The sequence below is a fragment of the Sorex araneus genome, chromosome 1 (genome assembly GCF_027595985.1).
Source record: "Sorex araneus isolate mSorAra2 chromosome 1, mSorAra2.pri, whole genome shotgun sequence".
In the NCBI taxonomy this organism is placed as follows: domain Eukaryota; kingdom Metazoa; phylum Chordata; class Mammalia; order Eulipotyphla; family Soricidae; genus Sorex; species Sorex araneus.
In genome coordinates this window covers 399183901-399201979 of record NC_073302.1, presented here as the reverse complement: position 1 = coordinate 399201979, position 18079 = coordinate 399183901, and the positions used below count along the sequence as shown (strand labels likewise).

Genomic DNA, 18079 nt, shown 5'->3' with positions numbered 1-18079 from the left:
TAATTATGTTATACTATGTGTACATTGCTGTTTATTAGAGATAACAGTATAAAATTTTTAGTGTAAAGCAGAGCCCTCTTTCCTTTAATGAGGTTTTGCTGATAAAGTTAAAATTCCGCTTTTTATATTTTTCTTTTGCAACATTATAAAAATGCTTGGTATTTTCTGCCCCTTCATCTAACTATGTGCTTTCTATGCTTGGATCAAATACTTCACTTTGACATGCTTTTATGTTTATTTTTAGAGCAGTTGCTCTAAACTTAAAAACATTATCCGATGTCATTTTTCAGAATTATAATAATTCCTTTTGTTTCTTATCACTTTGCCTATCTTCTCATTCCCCACGCCCCTCAGGTTCCATTTCATTCTTCCTTAAGGAACTCCTGTACTGAGAGAATAAGAAGTATCAGGACCTCCTGATAAGACTGACATGAAAAGTTCACCTTTTTTTAGGTGCCCTATTAGTGCCAATGCCCTCAATGAAAAGACCGCCAGAAACGTGTCTAGTGTTGAACAGGTTGAATTCACCACTCACTGCAAAGAGGAAATGTGTGTTATAGAAATCTGAGGGTGATTCAGTTGAGGGTGTTACAATGAATTTCTTGCAGACTTTGAATTATGGTTGGATAATTTAGGGAGAGGACTAAAGGAAGCAGAGCTTCGCTCTAATTAGATACTATTGATAAATGTTGTAATTTTATGTCTGGGTGTCTTAACAAATCTTATGTAGGCAGAGGGAAGATTGCACTCTATGGCTGAAATTGGTAAAGAAGTAAGAGTGACTCATGTAAGCTAAGGTAGAAGGATGTGTAGTATCCGTGGAGAGGAACATGTTCCATGATTGGTGTTTGTGTGTGTGTGTGTGTGGGCAGAGTGTTTTGATTGTCTTGATCCATCATGGTCACAAGATGAACTTACCTGTAGTGAATATTCTGTGAAATCTTTGATGTTCAACAGAACAAGCCTGAAGGCTGATTACAAGTGGCAAACTAGTGTCCAGAAACAATACTACCTACCATTATCAGACTAGCTCCTGGATGTCAGTAACTATGTAATTTTTTCTTTGATAAAGTTCTTTGCTTCTTTGGTAATCAAACTTATTTCCACAAGATCTAGTTTCCACTACTTTGGTGATAAGTTTCTAATATCTAATGTCTTTGCCATTTTCTTCAAAGGAGGAATAGTCCACAGTTCTAAAATACCTTATATCCAATACATTGGATATTTTAATACAAATTTTATTCCTCCTGTATGTATAATTTATCTTTAAAAAGAAAAAAAGATCAATCTGTTTATCTGAGTATAATAAACATAATGTACAATAAATATGAAATGGATTAGTTTTTTCCAAGTACATCATAAAATAAATTTTATATATATTAAAAAATATATCCCATTGGTACATATAAAATAAATGGAATAAAATTTTAACTTTACTTAGTGAAAACTATCTCTAAAGGAAAAGGGAAATTTTTACCTTCCGCATAATAAAATAGATTAATAATCAAACATCGTAGGACTTTGTAGTTTGTAATAACCTAAAATCAATATCTTCTTAGAAATATTAACCCAAATTGAACTTATATAAGTTTAATTAAAATATATTTGCTAGGACAGGAGATATAGTACAATAGTTAAGGCATTTTCTTTTCATGCAGCTAAATCTAGTTTGATCCTTGGCACTGCATATAGTACCCTGAGCACTTCCACCAGCAATTTCTGAGTACAGCTGGGTGAACCTCCCCCCCGCCCAGAAAATCCAACATTATCACAACAACTAAACAATATCAGTTGTTCTTAACTGCTGTTCTGCAGACCAGTATAAGTTGACAAAGACGGATTTTGCTTTCCCACAAAAAAATTGTTGCTGCTAACACATGGCATGCCTACATAAATTTTTCGGTTTATTGTGTTAGACTTGAAGTAAATCTAATAGTACCATTTCTTTGGTGGGTTTCTTTTGTTGGTGGTAATAGTTGGATATAATAAAAGCCTTACCAAAAAAAATAGTGATTTGTTTACTTCTGATATAATAGATCACTATATCACTGTATCACTCTCATCCCATTACTCAACTGGGTACCAGTAACGTCTCCATTTGTCCCTGTGGCATGCTAGTGTAGCTCAATGGCATCTGCTCACCGTAGGAACATGAAGAGCACATTGTTGTTACTGTTTTTGGCATATCGAATACGTCATGGGTAGCTTGCCAGGCTCTCAGAGAGGGGCAGAGGCTTTGAGCTTATATAGCTGAGCCAGAGGTGGTTTGTGGGTGCGTCTCCCACATATCTAACTTTTGGCCATTTAATTTCTTGGTAAACTTGGCCCCAAGTTTTTGGGGTCTGCCTTAAAGCACAGCAGAAATTTTGGTGTATCTGGAAGTCTGAAGGCACCATCAGGATGCTGATGCCCCACAGGTACAGGTTGACCTGCTGGCAGAATTATATCCCCAGTGCAATAGATCATATTGATATAATTTTAAAAAACTATTTTTATTGAATTTTATTGGGTTTGCCTTTAAACTATTCTGGAAGATATGATCTAAGCAGAGAAAGAGAGTTACTTTTCTAAATATTTACCCTTCAGATGATCTTATTTTATCTTTCCTGTTTCCAACATGTAACTATGTTTTATCTGAGCCAGAAATAATACTGACTAGGAAACTGAAAAGTAGAAGTTAAAATTTCAATTAGGCATTTTATTTTTTTTAATGAAGTAAATAAGTCTTAAATTTACTTAAAGACTATTGATGCCTGTATGGACCAAGGGGTTGTATGTTTATTCAAATCTCATTCAACAAATGGTAACATTTTGTCCCCTTAGACATGTACAGTTTATAATTAATTAACATCATGATTCTAATAACTCACTAAATTCCTTGTTAGCAGTACTAAAAGGTAATTAATAGAAAACTGTTAAAATGTCCATTAGTTTTCTGGCAAATCAACATAGTACTTTCAGAAAATTCATAGAATGTGCTATTGTGCATATTATTTAATATTCCTAACTGAAAGTTTGCTATAGATCAAAATTTATGACATTTTTTATGATGGTCAAAAGGTTTGATGACTAATTTACCAGCAAATTGCAATTTAAATGAAAATTAAAGATAATTAATGTCATTAAGTTTTCTTACCTCCAATATTCTTGCACTTACTTTGCTTCTTCAAACTTTACTAGTATTCTTAAACTAGCTGTGGCATAACTTTATGCTCGAACAAAAATAAGAAATTTCTTCTCTTTCTTATAATCTATCCTGTGATTCTCCAGAACATATTGGCCTTGGGGGCAAATGATTAAATTGTTTTTAATTGAAATAACTACCCAGATCACTTCCTGGAGAGTTTCCATGTTTCCTTGGCTTTAAACTCAGATTCTCTTTTTATCTTTATTCTTTGCCTCCCTCTGTAAACTGTTATAACACATTTAGATTTTTTTAATTACAGCTGAGCAAATAAGATAAGTTGTAAATATATGTTCACATTAAAAAGTTTATTTATATCATTATTTTAGTCACTGCTTCTTTCTGATGAAGGTTTAACTGAGTCCTGTTGCTAACTCTAGACAGAGTGATTCAAATAAGATGTCTCCTACTTATTGGCCTAGGGTCTTTGCACAGAGTTCTTTCCTAAGTCTTTATTCCTTACCAAACTTTTGTTAAACGGTGGTGCTGCTGCCCTGATTCCGTGTTACCCTGGGAGCCAAACTTAATATGGATTGTGAAACCAGAAAAGTAAAAAATGAGAGGATTGAACTCTTCGTGATATGACAAAAATCTGCCCCTTAAATCTATCTTGCTCATATTTAGCATTATGTTGTTTTTATTACTTTAAGCACAGCCAATAAAAAAAAGAAATGCTTAAACTCAGTGATTTGTCTCTTCTTTTCTACTGGAATTGCTGCTTCAGTTCATAACCCATTTTCATTCTCCTCCTACTCCTGTTATTAAGCTCCAGACTGCCCTCACAAAAGCTTAGTCAGAGTATTTGTCCCACTCATAATAACCTGGACTGACTTCTCAAGTTTGACAACCCTCTCCACCATGGCTGCCACCCTGCACTGCAAGTAATTTTCCCACTAATCCAAAAACCTGTCTAAAAAGAGTCCATCTTCTCCTCACTGGACTGGACAAATTTTTTTTAATATATTTTTAACCAGTATTATTAATATTATATGTGAACTTTCATCCAAATATAGTTATGTTAATATGATCTTCTAAGAGCTTAAAAACAAGGCAGGAGTGATAGTAGAGTAGGCCGGGCACTTGTCTTGCTTTCAGCTGATGGGGATTTGATCCCTGGCACTCCGTGCGGTCCTGAAAGCCTGGCAGGAGTGAGCCCTGAGTGCCAATCTGGAGCAAGCCCCAAGCACTGCCAGGTATGATCCACAAACACAGGAAAAGTCTTTTTAATGTCTTATGGTGCTGTGGCTCTCAAGATGTGCTCAGGGGCTTTGGGGGCTATTCCTGGTGTACTGACCCAACTAGTCCAAGGCCTGCAGTACCAGGCACTGATAGGGCCACATATGGAAGTACAGGGATCCCCTGTGTTACACTCAGCCGTACTGGAATGGAAACATGTGGTGCAAGTTCATCCCATTCCTGGTGCTCTCTCCTGAGCCTCCCAAAATGAAAATGCATTTTCTGTCATCTCACCTGATTACAATTACTTAATGATTCTATTCTCGTTTGCATAATGTTCAAAATGTTCAGAATATCATGCAAAGGGTTTCAAAGTCTGGATTCTGTTCATTTTTTCTCACTTTTTTCTCTCTTTTCCTAAAACAGTTTTTATAGTGCTTTAAATATACTACGCTGTCCTGCCTCTGTAATTACATCCAGTGTTTTTTCTGTTTGTACTTTTCTTTTTTCCAGTTAACTGATTAGAAAGTATTTATTCATTGAAACCCTCTTATTCTGTCATGTCTTCTCACCATAATCTGTTTATTTAGAACCATATTTTGTTCATATTTAAATTCTAGTGCTACATTCAAATTCTGATCAGTACTACCAAGAAGTACATAATGAATGCTTTCTTTCTAGTACAAAGTTCTTTCCTTGTGATCATGACTGCAAACATAAATCCTTTGTTTTCATAATCCAAGGCTAATACTTTGTTTTTGTTTTCACCTACCTATGACAGTTTGTACCCTAAAATTTCCTTTTGAGCAATTCCTGTAAATTCTCTTTGTCTCTCAGTTATCAGAAGACCCATTTCCTCAATCCTCTACCATCTGTTTTCCTGGTTCACTTTCCCTTGGTAACATTTATACTGTGGGAGTTTCTTGAAGTTCTTAAAAATGAAGCTTTGGAAATTCATTTATATTGAATGTGTTTATCATGCTTATAATGTGCTGCAATGAAATATTAAAAATTGCTTGCACTGCGTTGGAAATTGTTTTCCCTTGGATTTCTAATGAGATTGATCTTTTCACTTCTAAGTCTCTCATTTTTCTCTTGAAGTTTACTATTTTTCTAATTCACATGTAGTATCAATCCCAAGCCCATGAGAGGCTTTTAATCTTCACTGTGCTATTTTACATTCTGCATTATTGTGAAGACAGTCAGGTATTTAATCCTTTATGCTATAGCCATCAACCCTTTAATCCAGTATGTTATAGCTCAGTAGTTTACAGACTCTTGATACTTTTATTGCAAACTTGGAAAATATTCTTCCATTTTATCTTTAGTTCTACATTTTGTCTCTAGTTTTACCTATAAACTCCAACTTCAATATCTTCTCTTCATTGTCTGTAAGCCGAAAATATGTAGTATTTTTTAGTTCCTCTTTCTTATAGTCACTTTTTTTTAGTTTACTTGCTTTGCAATTATGTCGAGTGTGTCAGCAGTGTTTCTGAAATCTCTGGCTATGTGCAACTACACAAAAGTGGTCAAAAATACAAACTTCATTTAATAACTGCATTATCCAATATGGCAATCAATCAATGGTAACTACCAACCCTAGGTAGTGATTCAGAACTTGAAATTTATCTAATCCAAGTTGAAATATATATGAGTAAAGTAAGACAACTGATTTCTATGACTTTGTGCATTTTTAAAAGGTTAATAATTGATATATATTTAAATGATAGTACACTGGATATTGAGTTAGAGAATATATGACATAATAAATATCACCTATATTTTTTGTTAAAGTAAAATCACATTGTGAGTTTTCTTTATTTTTAACTCACTATTGGACATTTCAAAAATATGTGTTTTTTATTACATTTCTATAGGTCATTGTTGTTCTTGAGCTAAGGTTTTGACTATCATTTTCTTTTACTGCCTCCACTACAAAATATAGTCAAATATTTTTTTTACCACTAGCATTTCTCCTACAATCCTTGATTGCTGGAGTTTAGAAGTGACAATAAAAAAAAAATCATTATATAGACATTACATAGACTATCAGCATGAATCTCCGTTACGGCCTTTGCAAAGCCTCTTTTTATTATATTCAGAGTATCTCTAGCTCAACATCTCTAAAGAACAACCAACAGAGGTAGTAGGTGGGAAGGCTTTATAGAGAATAAAGGGAGGAGATATACAGGTTAGAAATGTCCTTAATATATTCAGCCAAATTTGTGACTGGAGAGATACTACAATGGTTAAGGCACTTGTCTTGCATGTGCCTAACTCAGATTCAATTCCTAGTACCCCATATAGATGCCAACACCCCACCAGGAATCATCCCTGGGCACAGTACCAGAAGTAGGCTCTGAGCAATGCCAGGTCTGGCTTAACAACTGAAAAAAAAATTCAGCAAAATTGTACTCTTATTTCCATGAATTCTACACTGCTATCTCATGAAAGTGTCTGGATTATAGAGTATATCCTTTTTGCTTCCTACTGGCTGTCTTCTGTAGGAAACAGACACTCTAACAGGGGGTGTGAGTGCTGAAAAATTTTTATGTATAAATCTTACAATTAGCAGTATTATAAATCACAGTACCTAAAATAAAATTTTCAAGCCAATCAAAAATGTGGAAAAGAAATTAATAGAATTTCCTCAAAGAAGAAATATGAATGACCAAAATGCCCATAAAAAATGCTTCACATCACTAATCATCACAGATGCAAATAAAAAAAAAACAATGAGATAACATCTCAAACCACAGAGACGGGAAAACATCAAAAAGAACAAGAACAGCCTGTGCTGGTATGAATGCAAGGAGAAAGGGAGGAAGGAATGCAGACTGGTCTGGGCCTTTTGGAAAACAATATGGGAATTTCTCAAAAACCTCAAAATTGAGCTATCATATGACCCAGAAATATCATTTCTGGAAATATAACCCAGTCTCCAAAAAATATTGCAGAAAAATCATTTGCACGTCTGTGTTCATTTGCAGCACTATTCACAATAGCCAGAATCTGGAAACAATCCTGGTGCCTGAGAACAGATGACTGGATAAAGAAACTATGGTACATCTACACAATTGAACACTATGCAGACACCAGGAAAAATGAGGTCATGGAATTTGCTTATAAATTGCTGAACCTGGAGAGTTATCATGCTTAGTGAAATGAGTAGTCATAGGGAGAGGGACAGACATAGAATGATTGCACTGGTTTAAGGATATTTTAAAAAGAAAGAAAAAAAATAGTATGAGACTAATACCCAAAGATAGTAAAACATGGGTCAGGAGGACTACCCAAGGTTGGAAGCTTGAAACAAGTGATGGAGAAAGGAAGGCGCTTAGGATAAAGAAGTCCACTCTGACAGTGATAGCTAGAAATGATTATTTTGGACAAGAACTGAGTGCTAAAATAAAGGGATAAACATGATAACCTTTCACTACTTGTATTGCAAACCATAATGCCCAAAAGGAAATTAGAGGAGAATGAGAGAAAGAGAGAGAATGAAGAAAAGTGCATGCCACCAAGGGGGTGGAATGGTGGTGGGAAATACACTGGTGAAGGGACGTGTGTTGGAATATTGTATGACTGAAACCCAATCCTGAAAAACTTTGTAACTATGTATCTCAGAATGAATCAATTTTCAAAAAATAGTTAAAATTAAAAAAAAACACCAAAAAACTATGTGCTTTTCATTTTGATGGGTGTTTTAAAAAGTATTCACTGGAATAAGTTTAGTTCATCTTAATGGAGGAAGGGGTGCAAAGTATTATTAAAGTGGTGTTTACATTTAGATTTCATAATTATTTGCCCAGCTGCCTCTCTTTTGGTGTCTATATCAGAACTTATTCATGAGTTTAAATGTTCAAGTCTATAAGGTTCAGGAAGAGGAATTTACACCCTGCCCCTGGGGAATTTGGGAGTTACCTATTTGAATGTGAACAAAACTCTATTTCTTATTACCTAATTCAGTTGAGCAATCCAGAGGAGGGAAAGAATCCAGGACAAACCACCCTCAGAGGCCAGAGGTAGACTTACACATGGAAAGAGAGAGAGAAAGAGAGAGAGCTGTCCTCACTTTGCATCTGCTTCTAGTAAGGTCGGTGGAGCTTAAAACTGAATATAACCAGGATGCATTGTATTTGGGTGGCATTTATAGGTAGATTATAAAATCCATAAAGCCTGGGTTTGTCAAGATCTTAAAGAGTGGGGAATAAATGATACTAAAGCAAACCTATATCTAAATAGCCTTCATCTGCAACATAGTACATACTAAAGACCCCATATTATTAGGATATTTTATGGTAGAAAAACAGGAAAAATAGTTTTTATATTTTCCTATGTGTACTTAATAATAAATCTACTTTGCACTTACTTAACTTAAATAAGAACATATTACTTAAGTTTCTATTGTGAATTATTATTTATACCACCTCAGATTTCTTGTTTACTTAGCTCAGACATGAGTGTTTGCTTCCTCTAAACTTCGTAACATTCACAGTAAGATGATATGCTTTATCTATAATATGAGATATACAAATATCCTAAGATCTTTTTAAAATGTACTCTGCTTAACAATACAACAAAAGATCTCTGTCATAACATTTTTTTGAACTATAGCTAATTTTATTTATTTATTTATTTATTTATTTTTGCTTTTTGGGTCACACCTGGCGATGCACAGGGGTTACTCCTGGCTCTGCACTCAGGAATTATCCCTGGCCATGCTCAGGGGACCATATGGGATGCTGGGATTCAAACTCGGGTCGACCGCATGCAAGGCAAACACCCTACCCGCTGTGCTATCGCTCCAGCCCCTATAGCTAATTTTAGTCTAGCTAATTTTAAATTTAAAAATCATTAAGGTGATATATATCACTTTATATGCTACATGGGCTGGAGCGATAGCACAATGATAGGGCATTTGCCTTGCATGAGGCCGACCTGGTTCGATTCCTCTGCCCCTCTCGGAGAGCCAGGCGAGCTACCGAAAATATCTCTCCTGCAAGTTCTTTCTTGAGCTTATTTGTGCCAGAAAACTTATAATTTATGGCAGTTTAACACAATTGCTTTTGAATTCTAAGACAAAACTAAATATTTTCCTATAAGTGCCTGAACATAGAATACACCCAATTTATTTAAAATGCTTTCTCTAATCTCATTTATTTTAAATTCATCACAAAATGTTTTTATTTTCTTCCTGAGATTACTGGCTGCTGATAGAAATAATTGTATCTTTCTAAAGATGGAGAGATATGATCCACTTGTAACCCTCCCTGTATGTAGTATTTGTAGTATATGTAGTAGTTAGGCTGTGATTCAAACTCTGCAGGAAGAAGTAGTTGAAAATCAGCTATTCTTTTGACGTTTGTCACTCAATTCTAAAACTTCAGAGGTTATGTAGAATTTTTCTCAACCATTAACCTTCCTTTATATTTTCTGTTATGTTACTTCATAATATTTTTTTCTATATATCTTTTTAATTACACTCAATAACCTTGGACTTTATTTTATTGATTTTTTGTCATATCTGAATCAGTGTTATCAGATACCAAGGACAAATATTTAATTAGATTAAATGATTGACAAGTAATATTTATTTTCACTGTAATATATATAAAAGTAATATAAATATTCTAACATGTTATTATAGCATAGTCTGACACTGCCACTAAGAGATTTATATGACAAAAGTTAAAGACTCAGATATGGTAAGAAAGACTTTACTTAATTAAAATATAATTTAATCATTATATTTTTCTATTGATCTTTGATATTACTTCCAATCTAGGATGCATTAACTCAATAATCCATTTAATATTAATATTAATAAAACTTATTTTCCTATTTTACTCTTTGTAAATTATCTTCTTTTATATTTACTAAACATAAATTTCTAATAACACTAAGTTTTCAGAATATTTGGAGACCTAATAACATAAAACCATTTACACTGACACTGAGGCCATAGTAATATCTTAAGAAGCATTTAGGCCAGCACTGGTTGTTTTTGTTCTTTTTGATCTGTGCCAATCTCTGTGGTGTGAGGTGATATTTCAATGTTTTGATTTGTATCTCCTGAAAATTAACAATGTAGTGCACTTTTTTTTTTTTTTTTTTTTTTTTTTTTTTTTTTTTGCTTTTTGGGTCACACCTGGCGATGCACAGGGGTCACTCCTGGCTCTGCACTCAGGAATTACCCCTGGCCGTGCTCAGGGGACCATATGGGATGCTGGGATTTGAACCCGGGTCGGCCGCGTGCAAGGCAAACGCCCTACCCGCTGTGCTATCTCTCCAGCCCCTGTAGTGCACTTTTTCATGTGGCTTTTTGCCATTTGTATTTCTTATCTGAGAAAGTTTTTGTTCATTTTTTTCTCCACCTTTTTTGATTGAGTTGTACTTTTTTCTTGCAAAGTTCTACCAGTGACTTATGTATGTTGTATATTAACTCTTTATCAGAAGGTATTGGGTAAATAATTCTTTCCATTTCATGGGCTGGCTTTTTATCTTGGTCACCATTTCTTTTTTTATTCTTTTATTGAATCACCATGTGGAAAGTTACAAAGCTTTCAGGTTTAAATCTCAGTTATACAATGCTCAAAAACCCATCCCTTCACCAGTGCACATATTCCACCACCAAGAATCACGGTATACCTCCCCCCTCCCCCCACACCCCCAGACCCCTGGTCACCATTTCTTTTAAGGGAAAGATGCTTCTTGGTTTAATGTAGGCACATTTGTTAATCTTTGCTTCCACTTGCTTGGTCAATGGTGTTTCACCTTTGAAGATCATGTTAGTTACAATGTCATGGAGGGCTCTGTCTACATTTTCCTCCTACATATACCTTGTGGATTCAGGTCTGATATTGAGGTGTTTAATCCATTATAATCCGACTTTTGTACCTAGTATTAAATGTAGGTCTGATTTCATTTTTTGCCCCAGCTTTCCCTGTACCACTTGTTAAAAAGACTTTCCTTGCTCCACTTCATTTTTCTTTCTTCTTTAAAGATCAAATGATTATATATTAAGGATTGGTGTCAGAATATTCAACTCAATTCCAATACCCGGCTGTTTTAATTAATACTGTTTTGTTTGAAGTGGCAGAAGGTAATACATAACATCTTCTTTTTCCCAAGGATTACTTTAGCTATTCATGTGAATCTACTCTTCCGTATGAATTTCAGGATTGTTTGATCTATTTGAAAAATGTCATAGGTGTGGGGGAAAAAAGGACCCTCATTCATTGTTGATGGGAGGCATCATCATGATAGGATAAAATGGTCATTTCCAAAAGGCCAACTGGTCCAGGCCTTTTGGAAAACAATATGGGAATTCCTGAGAAAACTAGAAATTGAGCTTTCATATGACCCAGAAATATCATTTCTGGGAATATGGCCCAGTAACCTAAAAATATTGCAGAGAAATCCTCTGCACTTCTATGTTCATTGCAGCACTATTCACAACAGCCAAAATCTGGAAAGAGCCCAAGTACCTGAGAACAGATGACTGGATAAAAAAAAAAATCATGATACATCTACACAATAGAATACTATGCAACCACCAGGAAAAATGAAGTTATGAAATTTGTTTATAAATTGCTGAACATGGATAGTGTCATGCTGAGTGAAATGAATCAGAGGGAGATGGACAGATATAAAATTATTGCACCCATTTGCGGGATATAAAAAAAAATAGTATGAGACTAATAACCAAAGACAATAGAAACAAGGGCCAGGAGGATTGTTCCACTGTTGGAAGATTTCCACAAGTGCAGCGGGAGGGCATTAGTATAGAGAAGGGACCCATTATGTCAGTGATAGTTTAAAATAGTCACTCCGGACAAGAACTGAATGTTTAAAGTAGATAAAGAGACAAACACAATAACCTTTCAATATTTGTATTGCAAAGCATAATGCCCCAAAGAAAAGTGAGACGAGAAAGAGGGAGAAAAGATAGAGAGGTAAGAGAGAGAGAGAGGAGAGAGAGAAAAACAGAGAGAGAGAGAGTGAGAAAGAGAGAGAGAGAGAGAGAGAGAGAGAGGTAAAGTGCCTGCCAAAGAGGCAGGTTGGAGTTGTGGGGTTGGGAGGGAAACTAGAGTCATTGGTGGTGGGTGGGAAATGTACACAGGTGAAGGAGCATGTGTTGGAACATGTTTGACTGAAACCAAATCATGAACAACTGTGTAACTGTGTATCACACAGTGATTTAATGAAAAAAATTAAGTATTTATTCCTTTCAGTACCCTCTTTTAAGTTGTCTATCATAAGGAGAAAAATAATCTATAGGAATTGATTATAAGCATTTTATTTTTGTATTTGAGTATTTTATGAGTATTTGAGTATTATATTAGTAAGTATTATATTATTTGAGTATTTATTTTAACTTATAAAATATTATAATATTTAATTGCTTAATATTTGAAAATGTAATTGTTCACTGAAGTCTGAATAATTCACAAATCAATGTCACTTCAGGGGCCAGAAATGTAGCTCATTAGAGTAATAGAGTATAAGCTTTGTATATAGACCTTGTATATAGACCAGGTATACAGACCTTGGTTTTGATTCCTGGCACCACACACACACACAAAAAAAGTCATCTGTACTCTGCAATAGAGTATTTAATGTATTTTGAATCAGAAAGAGATACAAACTATGTCAATTATCCTACACTTAGTATTAAATATACAGGTGTTGTGGAAAAAGAACAAAAAACAATGAGATAAAAGTAAAATGATTATATGTGTTGTTAGACCAAAATCTGTGTAAAAAATGTGTAAAAAGAGCTAAAAAGCAGAGGAAATAAGAATATATGAGGAAAGACAGGAAAGATCAGTAATTTACTTGACAGGTTTTTGTTTTTTTTTCTTTTAAATCAATTTCAGCAATTTAGAACCAGCATTTCTTGCTCCTTAGATCTCAAAAAGCTAAACACTCAAGACAAAGTTCCTAAAATTATTTCTGTTTCTACAATCCAAAGGTCATGAATAGAAAAAGAAAAAAAAAGTGTGTCTGACAGATTTGGGTGAAAGGTCTTTAAACTAAAAGTCACTGCTATTTATATCTCATAGATGTGGAAGTCCTATGAGTTCAGGACACTTGAAAAATTTCTGCCTTAGAATCTTTATGTAGAATTATCCTCTGGGCATCAGGTACATTTCAAGACTGTGACTCCTTGAGAGTTTCTTCATTTATCTTTGCTTGCCTTCTCTGAAGGATCGTATCCATCTGGGGCACACATCATTATTGAGTGATCTTAATAAACATTGCTAGAAAGTTTTCAGTAGATAATTGCAGAGAGAGCCATTGTTCTTCTCTCCAAAACAGTCATAGTGAAAACCTACTCAGATTGACTTCTGATTGCAGTAGTTGAAGAAGGAACCTATCCTACTCCATATGTTTCCTATAGTCCAAACACCCTGTCCTTTTAAGAATTCCAGTAGATTTTGTATGGAGCATTAATCAAGAGGCCCACGTTTAACATCCTTACTAGAGAATTTGATTTAAAGCTCATCTGAGTAAAGGAACCAAGAATGACCTGAATTTAAGACCTAAGGCATGGGGTATGTCTCAACTCAGTCAGGCACCTGGACTTGGTGAAATTTTATATCTGTAATGTAAGAATAGGGTGTAGTAATATTTTAAGCAATTCGCAAATCTTTTACATAGTTACTTTTGCCAATGGAAACCTCATTCTTAAAATTTACAATTTCTGCATTTTATATGTGATCTATGACGTAGCACTGTAGCACTGTCAGGCCATTGTTCATCTATTTGCTCGAGCAGGCACTAGTCACGACTCCATTGTGAGACCTGTTACTGTTTTAGGCATGGGTAGCTTGCCAGGCTCTGCCGCGCGGGCGGGATACTCTCAGTACCTTGCCAGGCTCTCCGAGACGGACGGAGTAATTGAACCCAGGTCGGCCGCATGCAAGGCAAATTCCCTACCCGCTGTGTTATCACTCCAGTAAATCTATAAATTTTAGAATATTTTATGGTAAATAAACAGTTCTAGAATACATGTTAAAACTAGGGTAGCTTTGAGAAAGTAGACTAAAATTACTTAGTGCTTGATCATTTATTTTTCCTTTTGATTTTTGTGCCACAATTGGTAGTGAATAGAAGCTCCTCTTCAGGAAAGTGTACCAAGATGCCAATTTGGTGTCTTGCATGCAAATCATGCACACCAACCCTTTGAGCTATCTCCGCAGCATTTATTTTATTTTGGAATATATTAAAGAAAACTTCAAAATAGAAATCATACTTTTGGTAAGGTTCTAAGCACATATTTGCCATATAATTAATCACATACGTCATCATCAGTTATATACTTTAGTTTAATGTTGATCCCTGAAAATTAGTCTTAAGTGACCTGAAAAAAATCACATATTTTCTAATGCAACTATATACCATACTTCGTTTTAGTGTTTTTTTCTTTTTGGGTTACACCAGATGATGCACAAGGATTATTCCTGGCTCTGCACTCAGGAATCACTCCTGGCAGTATTATGGAGACCATATGAGATGCTGGGAATCAAACCCGGGTCTGCTACATGCAAGGCAAACGTCCTACTCACTGTGCTATCGCTCCAGCCCCGTTTTAGAACTCTTATTTTTGAAGTTCTTACATGTTGATATTTAAGACCAGTGTGCACGTTGTTATGAGGTTCCTAGGAGGACTGTAAAGTCCTGTAACATAGACACAGAATGAAAAGACTCAAGGGGATTCCTGTGAGAAAATAAGTAGGGCTATCCCCTGAGAGGGAGTTGCTTCTGTGTTCTTTTAAACGTCACAGAATAATCGTTTCATCCTTTTATTTTTTCTCCCTTTTCATTTTTTGTTTTGAAGAAAGAATCCGGGTGAAGAACAGCTCCTTTTCACCCTGGAGAGGTTGGCAAACAGCTGCAGGGTTTACTTTGGTTCAGGAATCCAGCAGTCTCACTGGAGTGTCAATCAAAATTTCACAGCCATTCTTGGATTCTTGGAGGTGGGGCTAGCTGATGTAGAGCAATGATTTGAACCTGCACTTGGGGCAAGCACAACCAGAGTCATCAGTGTTAATTACCCGGTCTTCAACAGCACTTTGAAAGTACCTTAACATTGGTGGCCTTGCACTTTTCTCATCTGGACTTCTAACTGGTAATTACGCCTCTGTGATCGCTTTAGAGTCTAGGCTAACAACATAGAACTCAAGACTGGGTGCCTGCAGTACTAAAATCTTTACTTTGCCTCAGTTTTGCTTTGTTTCTTGCTCAGTTTGTGCATGTTTCCATTTCTCTCTTCTCTTAGGGAGTTGAGAGGATATGAAACGTTACATACATGAAGGAGCCTTTCCCAAACTTTTAGTGAGGTGCATCTAAAAGAAAACAGACCATGCAGGTCAGCTATAGTAGATGTTTTAATTCTTATCAGTAATAACTGAAATACTACATAGTAAGAGAAGACTCATAAATATTTAAAATTATTCAAACTCTCCAACATACATATTTGACAATGGAGCAATATAATTAGAAAATATACTATAGGGACAAATTCATGTGTAGCTGTTCTTAATCAGAAAGTATGCCCATAAAGACTTAAGTTGTAGAGTCACTTTTTACCAAGGCATACAATTATAATATATAAAGTTAAGTAAATCCTGGACACTCATATTAAGATTTAAGAGAGCATGACAGTCTTCCCAGTCCTGAAGAAGATTCTGTCCTCATAGATTCAGCAGTAATCTTTAGAGGTTACAGACAGTTTCTTCTGGTGGCATTCCTAACATTGCTCTGAATAACTGCTGTCTACTATGGCTTATTTAAGAGGTGACTTTGCAACTTTATCTCACTCTTGGGTCAGAGAACTTGTTTATATGTATTACACCTGACTAGGACAACTGAATCTTTGAAGCAATTTATGACTATCAGAGTGATATTAAAAATTGACTGCTAAATTAAACCCAACTTTTGATTTTCAACTGAGTCCTATGGTGTTTTTCATGGTAAAGACCAGCTATAAAGAATGCCGATAGAATAACAGAAAGTCAGATGATAAAACTAGGTAAATTTTTATAGAATCCAGTCATAATCATTTTACTGGCCACATCAAATAATATATTATGCATGATATGTTTCTATTTGCATTGTGATATGATGTTCTATATGTTTAAATAGCATTTAATGTGACTTAAATTACCTATGATATTGGAAAATAAACTTTGTGAGCTAAAAGAGATCAATGGTATTGCCATGATATTGTGTAGATAGAGGATCAAAGAAAGTTTTTTAACATAAACAAAGAAAACATAAATATATGATCATTTAGGGAATAAACTCAATCTTGCTGATAACTCAGATCTATGCAATTCTATTTGACATATAGGTAGTTAACATTATTTAATCATTCAAGACAAGCTGTAGTATTTCAAACAAAATGATATAAAACACTGATTTATGCTTATAGGTTACCTAAATATACAACAAGAAAACAAATTTAAATGATTTTCTACATAGTGATTCTGCTAAGCAGATAAATTTTTATTTAAAATAAGGACTTTATAAATGTTAACATATATATATGAACTGTTTTGTTCTTAGAGTTATTTTTATTTTGTGTCCTATTCAATTAATATATGTATCTGACGACAAATAATAAGCACTGATCATTTTCATCCCTAATTTGACCCATTTGTAATTTTAGTAGTTAATTTCCCAGTATAAATATTATTATCTAATCAACACATATTAATACAGAAGACATTTTACAGGGGTTACTGCTTTACTGGGTAATCAAAATCCTGCAGTGAGTTGGGTACCACGCATTTTCATGCTTCTCCCAGAAGGATGATGAAAGATCAGTGGACTCCTAAGAATTCAGAGTCTGGAGTCTTTGGTTGCTTAGGAACTTTGTAATTATGGGCTTGCTATGGCAACCTAATTTATCAGTATATGGAAATCTAACTTAGTTGGCTTTGTGTCAAATCACTTTGCTGCTAAAATTATGTAAATCTATTATATCAGTATTTTAGAATTTACACAATTGAAGAATTTAAAAAACTTTCTTTAAATGTATTTATTTTTAATTAGTGAATCACCGTGAGGGTACAGTTACAGATTTATACATTTTTTGTGCTCATGTTTCCCTTATACAAAGTTCAAGAACCCATTCCTTCACCAGTGCCCATTCTCCACCACCAGTAAATCCAGCATCCCTCCCACCTCCCCAGTCCCATCTCCCCCCACCCCGCCCTGCCACAGTGGCAGGGTATTCCCTTTTGTTCTCTCTCTCTAATTAGGTGTTGTGGTTTGCAATAAAGGTGTTGAGTGGCCATTGTGTTCGGTCTCTAGTCTACATTAGGCACTCAACTTTGAAATTAGTCATTTGTGATTTATAACAGAGGCCAACTACAGGAAAATTAAGCATAAATTCAACCTTTAGTTTAGTTGTTTCAAATTTACTATGCCTGCTTGCTACTACTCCATTACCTATGTGTGCTGATAAATGTATAAATTTGCATTAAAATCACAATAGAGGAAGACTAGTATTGTATAGTATATAATCTATATAACATGACTTAAAACTAGACTTTTATAAATAATTGTATCCAAAACCTTCTAAAGATACCCCTATGGGTATATATGTATAGGTATATGAGTATATGTACAATATTTAGTAGCATTTTAATTAATAGTAATGCTTATTCACCTACAAATGCAACAAATGCATTAATTGCTTATTAT

General features: G+C 34.8%; 1 protein-coding gene across 5 annotated transcripts in view; it reads left to right on the top strand.

The window, feature by feature from the left end:
* CD36 (CD36 molecule) overlaps positions 1 to 18079 on the top strand; it is a 170202-nt gene that overhangs the window by 95672 nt on the left and 56451 nt on the right. The window contains exon 1 of one of the 5 annotated variants that reach the window (XM_004602139.2): positions 15414 to 15497. The exons of the other annotated variants lie outside the window; for them this stretch is intronic. The gene's annotated coding sequence lies outside the window, so the exon portion shown is untranslated. Of the gene's footprint in view, positions 1 to 15413; positions 15498 to 18079 lie in introns of those variants that run through there. 5 annotated transcript variants of the gene reach the window in all.